The following is a 10,933-nucleotide window of genomic DNA, read 5'->3' as shown; positions in this document are numbered from 1 at the left end:
TACATCTGGCCCAAAGAATGACAGTAGTTTACCACTCACAACGTGCATAATCTTTGAACCCCAATAATGCTAGAACCGGTGAGTCTGCCCTGCCGCTTTTGTCCCATCCACATAAACTCCATGTCCTTCTTACCCTAATCCTCTCAGCCTGGGCTACGAGGCATAAGCATTTGTACAGTGGAACAAATTCAGGGGGAGGCAAAGCTACTTACATCATTTTTGGATTTTAGAGCTAAATAATACAGCATTCTAAAACATGACTCTAGTTCTGTTCTGCAGCCTAGCTTCGAAGTTTTAAAAACTGCTAATTTCACCTGGCAAAGTACACCTTTTACCAGGACTAAACTTTCCTTTTTAATATTTTATAAGCCCAACTTGATGGTAAAGTTACTATTTTAAAATTGAATTTTTTTAGAAAGTTGCAGTTTTCTGCCCAAAAACCTATGTAGTCCTTTCTGAGATAATCCCTGACTGTCACCTGGCAGTCTGCTGGGAGGTGCGAATTGCTCTGAAGAAAGGGAACACAAGGGTCTTTGGCTAAGAGTGAAATGTGACCTGCTCCTAACAAGTTGGCCTGGGGGTTTATTCCCACCAAATGTACAAGGTTCAAGGGGACAGGTCCTGTCGAGGACAGATGTCATGCCTAGGCCTGCCCCTACCATTATCGAAGTAGCTAAACTTAATGTTTAACAAGGGAGTCGTTGCAACTAAGTATACATACAACCAAGCTATAAATTAGAAGGTAAACTGTTCGTAAGGTCTAGCCTGGTCCCTGTAGCTGACCCATGCTCCATCGCGGTTTGCCGTAGAATTTGACTTGGGCCCCGTCTAGCGCTCCCAGCTGGGCTTTTTGGCACTAGAAAACTCTAAAACTCCTAAAAATCTTATCTCCGGTTCCCCTTATCTGATTTTTGTCTTTTTGGTGTCTCATTGTTCATTAAAATGTATACTATTTTATTAAATTCGAGTGGGATTTTTATTGGGTTGTGTTTTTGATAACTGTTTCGGTACTCATAAATGCTTTACATGTGTTTCATTTGAGTGCACTGTGCCACAGTTACTCAGGACAGAGCTAAGGTTTAAATCAAAGTAAGGTGGAGAATGGTGACAATATTTCTTGGTGAGGTCTGCCAACGCCCCCAACTAATAATCCATGTAATCAAACAATGTCATAAGACCTTAAACCTTTGGTAGGATTTGTTGTTTATGCAATTAGGGGCCGATTAGGATGGAGGATTTTCCGCCTCCTCTGGGCCGGCGGAAGCCACCTCCGGCCCGGAGGAGGCGGAAAATCCATTGCGGGCTCACCAAAGACCCACCGCCACATTACGATGGCTGGTGGGTCTTGGTTTCTGTCCGCTGCTTTTCCGCCGCGGTCGGATTACAACCGCGGCGGAAAAGCTCTCATTTGGCTGGCAGTGTCTATCAGACACCGCCGGCCAAATTAGGAAGCATTTGAAAACATGCTTTTCCGCGGCGGTTTTTCCGCCGTGGAAAAGCATGTGTACTTTTGATTTTGGGGGCCCGTTGCGGGCCCCCAGGGTGTTGGTGGGTGGGGGGTGCACATGGGGGGTACCTATGGTACCCCCCAGCATTTACATGCACAATGCGGCAGGCACCGCGCGGTGCCTGCCGCTTTGTGCATGTAAATGTTACACATGCACTTTTAACATTGCGGCGGGTGCTGCTTGAAGCAGCACCCGCCGCAATGTTAAATATCCAGGATGTGACCGCCAGGGTGGCGGTCACATCCTAATCGCACATGAGGGAACGCCGCAGCCCATGCGGACGTTCCCTCATACTCTGGGGTCGCGGACAGACTCAAGTCCGTCCGCGATCCTAATCGACCCCTAAGGGGTCGATTAGGATCGCGGACGGACTTGAGTCCGTCCGCGATCCTAATCGACCCCTTAATGTTTGTGTTGTAAATTGCGAAAATCGGAAAATATTGGAAAGCCTTCAGGAAGCAGAATGTTTTTACTGCAAAACAAGTGCTATCTGCTACACTTGAAAGCAATTGATGGTTACCAACCTTTTTGAGCAGAGCACATCATTAAAAAAGCTCATTATGCACTGTATGCAATTTGCTTTTACTCTGAATATGGTATCCCAGAGAAATACTATGCATCGAGGCTCTATGGTTTCAGTCTGGCTTGAATACAACCAGTGCTCATTTGCATACACTTCATACAGTGTAATCATAGTCATGAGAAGAGGTGTCTGTGCTTGTCAAGTAAAGCTTCCTGGGCCGAGATGGTTACAGGTTATGTAACTGGCATAAACATCCTGAAAACCCATGATGCTGTGCTCAGCCAAGGACTGTGCTCACAAGAAGCTGCAAGTCCCAGCAGCCAGTGCTCTGCTCAGAACTCTGTCCAGTCTGAGACTGAGCCTCTCAGAGCAGTCACACATCAGCAGTAGCCAGGCCGGTGCACACAGACTGCTCCTAGGATTGTTAGCCAGCAGCACAGCAGACTGGATTGGTTTCTCAATTCTTAAACCAGGTATGTGATCAGTTCTGTTTGCATTTCGTGTTTTACTTCATCTTGCATTCCTTAAGAATATATGCTTCTAGCAGATGTGTTTGGGTGGTTTATTTCCATTCAACATGTGACTCTTGCATAGCGCATAACTACGAACTGAGTTGCCCCTAGGTGCCTGGGTAGGCTAAGGTTATGGGCGGGAGTGCATGGTAGAGCATAAACGAGAGCTCTGGAGATAAGGAGTATAGCAGTGAGTCCTCCTCACAGTGCCTGTGGTCCATATAGATGTTCAGACCACATGCTCATACAATCATTGGCCTCTTTACAGAGTACACAGATCCACAGTAAACCCTTTCCTTAAGGTGACCAATATCAGGGATGCAATTCTTACTTACAGTGCACGTTTTCTTTACCATTTATTCCCTAAGGGCCCGATTCACAGAACTAATTTAAGACAAAATCCTAAACTTACTACTTTTGGTATTCACAGAAGTTATGATTTTGTCTTAAATTTGTCTTAAGACAGACTTAAGACTGACTTAAGACAAAATCCTAACTTCTGTGAATGCCAAAAGTAGTAAGTTTAGGACTTGGTCTTAAGTTAGTTCTGTGAATCGGGCCCAGAGAGTATGTGGTTTTTCAGATGTTGCGTTTCTGTTCTTTTTTTTTTATGGACCACGTGACATTGTGTAGCTCATACTGTGAACAGTCACCTCTTGGTAAATTAGTAAGTTCAGGCTATGGGTGGGTGTGCATGACAGGACACAATAGACAGAGCTTGGGAATGTGGCAGAAGTGAGTGAAAGACCCTCACAGTGCCTGTCGGAAGGGTACAAAGTGAACTCAGCTGCATCATGCTCATCGATGCCCAGATTTACTGCGCCTTTGCATCATACTTGCGTCGGGGTGAGGGTATACAGGGGAACGCCAAGGCTTATTTGGGATTCACAAAGACAGGCATGGCATGATCTGTATGACCTTGAGTGGCTTCATGAAGGAATGTACTGACATTATGCTGCGTTGCATTACATTTCATAGTGGTGGACATTACCGGGTTGGAGGATGGGAATCTCCATGCATCAGCACATGGATTTCAAGCAATTCTAGATCTCCTAAGGTTAATAAAGCTGGGACTGTGTGACATTTATATGTCTACCAGAGGTGCAACCAGGAGAAATGTGATTATTTCTCCTTCTTACTTCCTCTTTCTATGCGTGATGCACTCTGCATGATGCCTATTTTAATAGTTTTTGTGCAGGAAGATGTCCAATCCTGCCCAAATAAGTGCTGCCCACAATGCAGGCACCCTTGCACGATGGTGGAAGGTGGCCTGCGTTGGCGCTAGGCATCCGCAAATGTGCCAGGAGCTGAAGCGCGCCTTATCTTTGTAAATATGGTGCACTTCAACTTTCTCCTATTCATGCTACGCAGCACACTACATTGCGTGCATTCTAAGTAAATCTGCTCCCCAAACCACAGCCTCTATAAACAGTGCTCAGATCAATTGTCATACACATGTAAACAGTAGTTACCATTTTCTTTGAGAAGAGTGAAAGTGGCACACACCTGTTGCATTTAGTAGTGAGAAGAGAACCAAATTGGATATGTGTGTGAGAGACTGGGTGGCGAAGGGGATAACACAAGGAAGTACATGCAGCAAGAGTGAAAAAACAGTGGTGGAGTGGAAAGGAGATGGCATATGGGAGATGCAGATGGAAGATGTCTGGAAGATGTGTGAAGAAAAAGAGAGTGGGAAGAAAAAGAGAGTGGGAAAAAAGAGGGTAAGTGGCTAAGATTGAGAAACTGCAGAGGGAAGTGGTGTGAAGGAAAGAACATGAGTGTTTGAGAAATGTCGAACCCACTACCCCTTCCATGGAACGTGTAATGTTAAATTGACAGTGTAATATTCCAAGAATTGAATCATTTTCTATTTTAATTATTCAAAACAAAATCATTTCTGTTATTCATTGAAACCGTACTGCTAACTAGCATTAGCAACGCCAATAGGTCTGGCTAGTTTTAGGCTTTTGTTCATTGTGGTATGAAATGTTTGGAGACAGTAACAGAAAATTCAAAGGGAGTGACTCAGATTGTGCTTGCTTTTACTCATGAGAAAGAGTTACTCAAAGTGTCATACATTTGTCAGTAGAATATCACTCACACACGCACACACCAACACCATAGAAATTTCACAGAAGCAAGCTGAAATTTGGCATCAATGTATATGCATAAGCTGGATGTTCACTATAAATACAATATTTAATAGTAAATTATTTATGTTATGTATGTAATTGAAATTGTCAAAACACATCCTTGATGTAATATATTTTGCACTAAAAGGGGTACATTGAATATTGAAATTGTTAAGTAGGTTAGGGTGGCTTGATCTTTTCTAATATGTGCAGTGTTACAGCTTTATAGTATCCAGTATGTACTGGAGGGCAGATTTACAAGCCCCTTGGCCGCTGGTGCGTCACATTAGAATGCAAATACAACTACAATCATTCTACATATGGGAAGTTAGTGACATCACTTTGACATGCAAATAACTGTTTCTATGAGACAAATATGGCATGAAAATATTTATAATAGTTAATGATATAGTTTCCAAGGGTATTGCTGAGCTTTGTCATATAAATTAATTATTTTCATGGTACTGCAAGTAACCTTTTGTGTTGAATATAATGGAAAACACAATTTTATAAAAGAGGGTCTAGGGGATAATATTTACCGACCATGTAATCTCCACAACCCCAGTCAAGTACAGAAAAAACAGAATAAGGGATGACCGGTCTATTTGTCAAATCTGATATATGAGCTCAAGAGGATAAGAACATCAGTCACAAACGATTTGGGTAGCACCAGGCTCAGAAGCAAATCCCATCAGCCCACCACCATGGCGGACCATCGTCATCTGGATAGAAGTCTAGCTGTACAACACTAGACTTCTATCCAATAGTTTGCTCAGCCAAAGTGCTCTCAAAGCAATAGGGCTGATGGTGTGCAGTGCAAGGTGAATGTGATAACTAAAAATGACTATGGGGACAAAAAATATGTTTATTCAAGATCATCCAAATGTCAAGATTAAAAACAACCTGATAGTGTGAAAAAATGACTATCTTTTGGCAATAGGTGGAAGGTCAACATGTTTCAGCCGTAAAGGCTTTCGTCAGGACCTAAAAAGAGTGGTATGCTACTGCAATAATACATACAATATACAACAAAATTCAGAAATCTTCCTAAGAAAATATATACATCAGTGGTTATGAACCACCCTACCAGAACCTGGTGTAGACCGTAGTAACCGGTAGGTACGTATGTAGTCTTCTTTCCTGAAATAATACATTGAATTAATTCGTGACACTGATAGATGAACATACATCCTCTTGAGCGAAATGAACAGTTTGATGATTGTCTCAAAAGTAGACAAACAAGCCCAAAATGTGGCCAAACAGAACAGAAGCTGAATAACCTAATTAATTCATAGAAATGGTACTCACCCAGCTTTATGTGGGATTAAGCCTCACCTCACCCGGCAACTGCTCGGTAAACATATACAACTTAGGGTTGTATATAAGCTTCATATAAACACTTATTATCTATTTAGTCAACCTATATCATCCAACTCCATAGCGGTCCTGTTTGTTTTCAAGCCCTCTAGCATATTGTCAGAATCTCAGTAACAATTAAGGTTCTATTTTATTTTTGTTGTTTAATAAGGAACACTTTTGAGCTTTGCCATTTTCATCTGTGTTTCCTTGTTTTACCCACAAATAGAGCGGGCCTCATTTACCGAGAAGTTGCTCTTGTCTTGTAGTAATAATTGTTTTTTTCTGAACTTTCATTTCTTAAAACATACAACCATAATACATTTCCATTGTGATATAATAAAAGACATATTAAAAGCATTTAAAAGACTATCACCAATTTACGAGATCAATAAAGACAAACATCATAGGTCATGACATACAAGGTATGGAAAATTAATTTGTAAATGGAACTATAAAAGCTTTAAAATCAATAGTATACATGGTAAAGTGCTAGTGCAGTCAATGGTATTCATACATATTAAAAATTATAAAAATTCTTAAAAGGAATACCTATATATAAAAAGTGGGAGTGAGGTACTAGAACTACCTTGCACATTTTCAGGTAGCATTTTTGCCATACTGGCCACAGGACAAAATACTGTACTCAATATAAAACTTCTTAATTGGAGTCTAACACAGTAGCTAAGCAAAGGGACTCATGAGGTCTAAAAATGTTAGATCTTTTTCTTTCATCAGCAGTCCTATTGAAATTAATATTTATTTGAGGTATACACAAATAGATGTGTATGCCTTCAATGTCCTTAGTGCTTCGTGATGTCACCTGAAGGCTAATCGATTACGCAATGGATTGATCCATTTACTTCATAGCTTTGCATAGGACAGGCAAAAGGACAAAATATGGCTTATGTTTTCTTTGGAGGGTGGGTGACACAATGGACAGGTGTCAGTAGGGTCAAGAGACCTATATGCATTCCACAGAGATGTAAAAGACCCTAATTCAAGTGTGCCAATATAGGAACTTTAAATACAGGTATTGGGACAACTTCTGCTGGAGGAAATCCAGAAAAGCTTCATAGTAAGGGCTGTCCTTCAGAATGAAGAACTGGGCTGACAATCTCCCTAGAGTGGAGCTTCAATGGAAATTAGCTAGGATGTAATCCCAGCAAAGACATGTAAGTTACTTTTTTGAAGAATGATTTAGGGATCTCAGATGAGACCAAAAATGTAATAGAAAATTTCTGGTGCAGATCAAGACCAACTATAGAGCAAAGCAGTCTGGTGATATCCAGTGTCTCTGTTTCTCTATCTCTCTTGTCCCCTTTCCAGGGCCGATGCTCATTCACCATGATAGTAGAGTGAGAGTTTTGGATAAGTGTTGAAACTACTATGCCTTCTGTTTCAACTATATTGCAAGGTTAGTGAATCTTTACAAGGAGTCTGATGTTCTTTCATTTCAGATGGTTGTGTACTTGCCATAGCTTTGCCTTATCAGTCATCTTTTCATGCTGTTTCACATGGTGCCCCACAAGGCTCTGCTTTGTATTCAACTCTTTTTAAAATGTCATTAGCATCGCTATCTTTCTTGAGGTTCTCAGATGTGACAGAGAAGGTTTTTATTGTAATGCTGATGATAACCAGCTGTCCATTAGTTAGTTCAAGTATGGCTTTTAAACTTTTCATGTGGGTGTCACAAAATCAGTTCAAGCTAAACTCTGATAAAGCAGAAGTATTTGCCTGCAAGACATCTTCCTAGACTAATGCATTCAGGCCTACTGGCATGGGCACAGTCCTTGTTCTGTTTACAAAGGCATGCACTTTTACTCATTACTTTTGATGGCCAATTGTCAACAAAAAGGCAGATATTCAAACTTACTTCCACCTGCCTTTTTCTTCTCAGAATCCTTGGAAATTGTTTTCCCAATTTACCCCTTGCAAGTGGACAACCAATAGTCTTGGTTCTGACTTTACTCTCTGGAAGGTAACAACCTAGGCGGAGATTTTAACCAATTGCCTACCCAATGGATACAGGACAAAAATAGGGAAAGGTACAGTTTCCAAAAAAAGTTGTACTATTTAAATATATACTAAATAAATTTTATTTTTAAGCAAAACAATGTAAAAGATACATAAATTTCAATACAATAAAATTACAATTCATGAACAACAAATTAACAGTAAAAATCACATAATATTTTCTTTTACAAATTACGAAATAAGGTGTGTCTAGTTGTATGTCAACGCGTTTCGGCGTCCAGCGCCTTTATCAAGACAGGAGACACTTTTCTGAAAATAAAAACATATTTTAGTACAATATATAAACAAAGTAAAAAGACCTTTCCTATTCAAAATTTAACCTTTATCATGTTATTACAGATAAAATATTACAATTAAAACAAGGGAAACTGTAAGGAAGCGGATTATTTTGTCCTGTTGATAAAGGCAATATTTACACCTCGAAGATGAAGGCAAAAGATAACGTTAGCCTCTACTTAAGCTCACGAATTTATGTTTTCATAGTTTGTTTAATGGAAATTATTCAAGATTTCTGATATATCGGATTATGAAACCATTGTGTCATATCAATTCAGGTACACTTCTTCAAAAAACCTTTAGTGCTTTCTGCCTTTAAATTCTAGAAGTCAAATGTACAATAATAATGGGTATAATATACCAGAGATGTAACAGTGTATCAAGAAGATGAAGACACACATTTCAATAGATCTTCCAATAGATCTCCCAATTGACTTTAGCTGTTATCTGCCCTTTAGTCTTTAGTATGTTGTTCATACCAACCTTAAAAACATACTGCATTGAATACATATAGGTTAGTAAATATGTGACATAAAGTTTGTCGATAATCTTATTTCAGTTACAAAACTGACAGGTACTTGGATAATAAAGCCTTAAGTACACATTGCATTATTTACATATTGTTTAGTGAGTTTATGACATAAAAATAATAGATTAAATCACTGACTAGTACCTAGATAAACAGCACAATTACTTTGATTAAAGAAAACAAATATTCAGATCTAGTCATTTAGAGATACGTGATGACAGAGTAATTTAGGAGATTTAATCAAACTCTCTAAATAAACAGCACAATAGTCTTCAGAATAAGAAAAGGTAAGCCAGATATTTGTATCGAGTGGGGTAGAGGTTCATAATAACAGCGTTATTTAAGAGATGGAAAAGGCGCTCTAACCATGTTCGGCCCCATATCTATTTATATGTATAGAAGGAAACTTTTTTTAGCTTTTTTTAGAGGCTGTTATTTTATATCTAATGAAAACACCTTTTATTTGTTTAAACATTCAGGTAATTTTTAATTTTGTTATTTTTTGGTTCCGCTTACCTGCAACTATAAGCTTCTCAAAGCAAATTAAAATGGATTGCTGACGCTTGATTCTGATTAGATTCTTTAAAATGATATTAGGATTCATGCAATGTTGTCGGCGAATTTCTGCATAATTATTTTGGCTTGGTAACTTGATAAACCTTGAAGAGATAAGGAAATGTTCTTATATTTAAATGTTATTTTAATTCTTTGTCTCTAAATCTCTGTTTGCTCACTTGTTTTCGTAAACAATTTACCTGATTTTAAGATAACCAATGTTCCACCGCCTCCACAGGATGTGATAAGTCGCACTGGGTAAAACGTTCGAACTTTCAAAAACACCTATATCGGATTTATATATAAAACAATGCATATCAGTCTTATGTAAATAGATCAGTTACGTCGTGTTGTCAACGTATATTGAGCTCTTCTTACCAAGTTGTTTAACTTGTTCCGTTGATATATGTAATGCTTAATTGTTTTTACTCTCTCCCTGTTATTTCAGGTGTCGGGATGTCATGTTCCCGTTTCTGGAACCGTCAGCTCTAAATTAGGGGATAAACAGAGTTTAGTGGCGGTGCCCTTAATCGGTAAACGATGCCGCTGTAACGTATGTGAAGCAGTCATAGCTAATGTGGAGCAGTCATAGCTCAGTATTGACATACCTCACTGACACAATGATTCACGTTTTACTTCTTTTTACGGTTGTCGATGCTATCTTGCTGTTGACGAACGCCGTATGAACAATATAGTCTGCACTTTGATTTTCACGCAGCTCACTGCTGACAAGCGCAGAGAAAATGGATGTTAAATTCTGTCTATGCCCCAAAGAAAATTTAGATAAAAGATGGCTGGGCACTGAACTAACACTGATTATTCTCAAATAACGAGTTATCTCGATGTAAATCACATTTACGTACCGATATTCTGACTTTGCTTTAAGGGCGTAGCTTCGCTGTCAGCAACGGCTGAACGAATAGCTGTTTGGATTTTATCTATATCCCAAAAGTAAAAAGGGAAGTTAGAGCCTTAAATCACAAGCGTCCGTTTTAGACCTTCAGACTATCTAATTCCCGACCGCATTTACGTACCGGTGATATTTTTCGGTGTTGCGCGTGGAGGCGGCAGTCTTCACTGGGCGGGTTTCCAAAGGTATCTGAAACCTCAGTTAAATCGCGCGCCTTTTTTATGGCGAGTGCGGCCAATTAGGAGGCTAAGCAATGATGGAACGCGAAGAAAGGTGTTTTAGGGGGGGGAAGACTTCTAGCGGTAAAGCCGGATCTGCTTACCGAGTATCTGGATAATAAAACGCAAGAAAGGACTATGTGAATCGCCTCCGGTACTATACATTTGTAATGGTGAAAGGCGAAGGAAAATTGTCTAAATGTATGTTTACATTGCCTAAAACATTAAACTTTTCCAAATGCATGATGAGGAGCGCAGGGAATAATTTTAAAGAAGGGGAAGGTCTATATGGCCATAGAAATAACCTAAGATAGAAACTAATTTTATACATTTTAACAGAGGATGTTTGTGGTGCATGCAGTTATTAATTTAAACAA

At 39.5% G+C, this 10,933-nt stretch overlaps 1 protein-coding gene across 2 annotated transcripts in view; it reads left to right on the top strand.

Moving 5' to 3' along the window:
• Nucleotides 1–2,323: 2,323 nt before the first annotated feature.
• The window catches only part of LOC147684072 (dehydrogenase/reductase SDR family member 4-like), a 106,170-nt gene continuing 97,560 nt past the window's right edge, over nt 2,324–10,933 (top strand). The window contains exon 1 of one of the 2 annotated variants that reach the window (XM_086944425.1): nt 2,324–2,504. The gene's annotated coding sequence lies outside the window, so the exon portion shown is untranslated. The remainder of the gene's footprint in view (nt 2,505–10,933) is intronic. The other variant, XM_086944427.1, reaches the window with a different exon arrangement.

This window comes from Lissotriton vulgaris, chromosome 11 (assembly GCF_964263255.1).
Source record: "Lissotriton vulgaris chromosome 11, aLisVul1.2, whole genome shotgun sequence".
In the NCBI taxonomy this organism is placed as follows: Eukaryota; Metazoa; Chordata; class Amphibia; order Caudata; family Salamandridae; genus Lissotriton; species Lissotriton vulgaris.
Note: the sequence above shows the minus strand (reverse complement) of the source record. Positions and strands in the feature narration are given on the sequence as shown.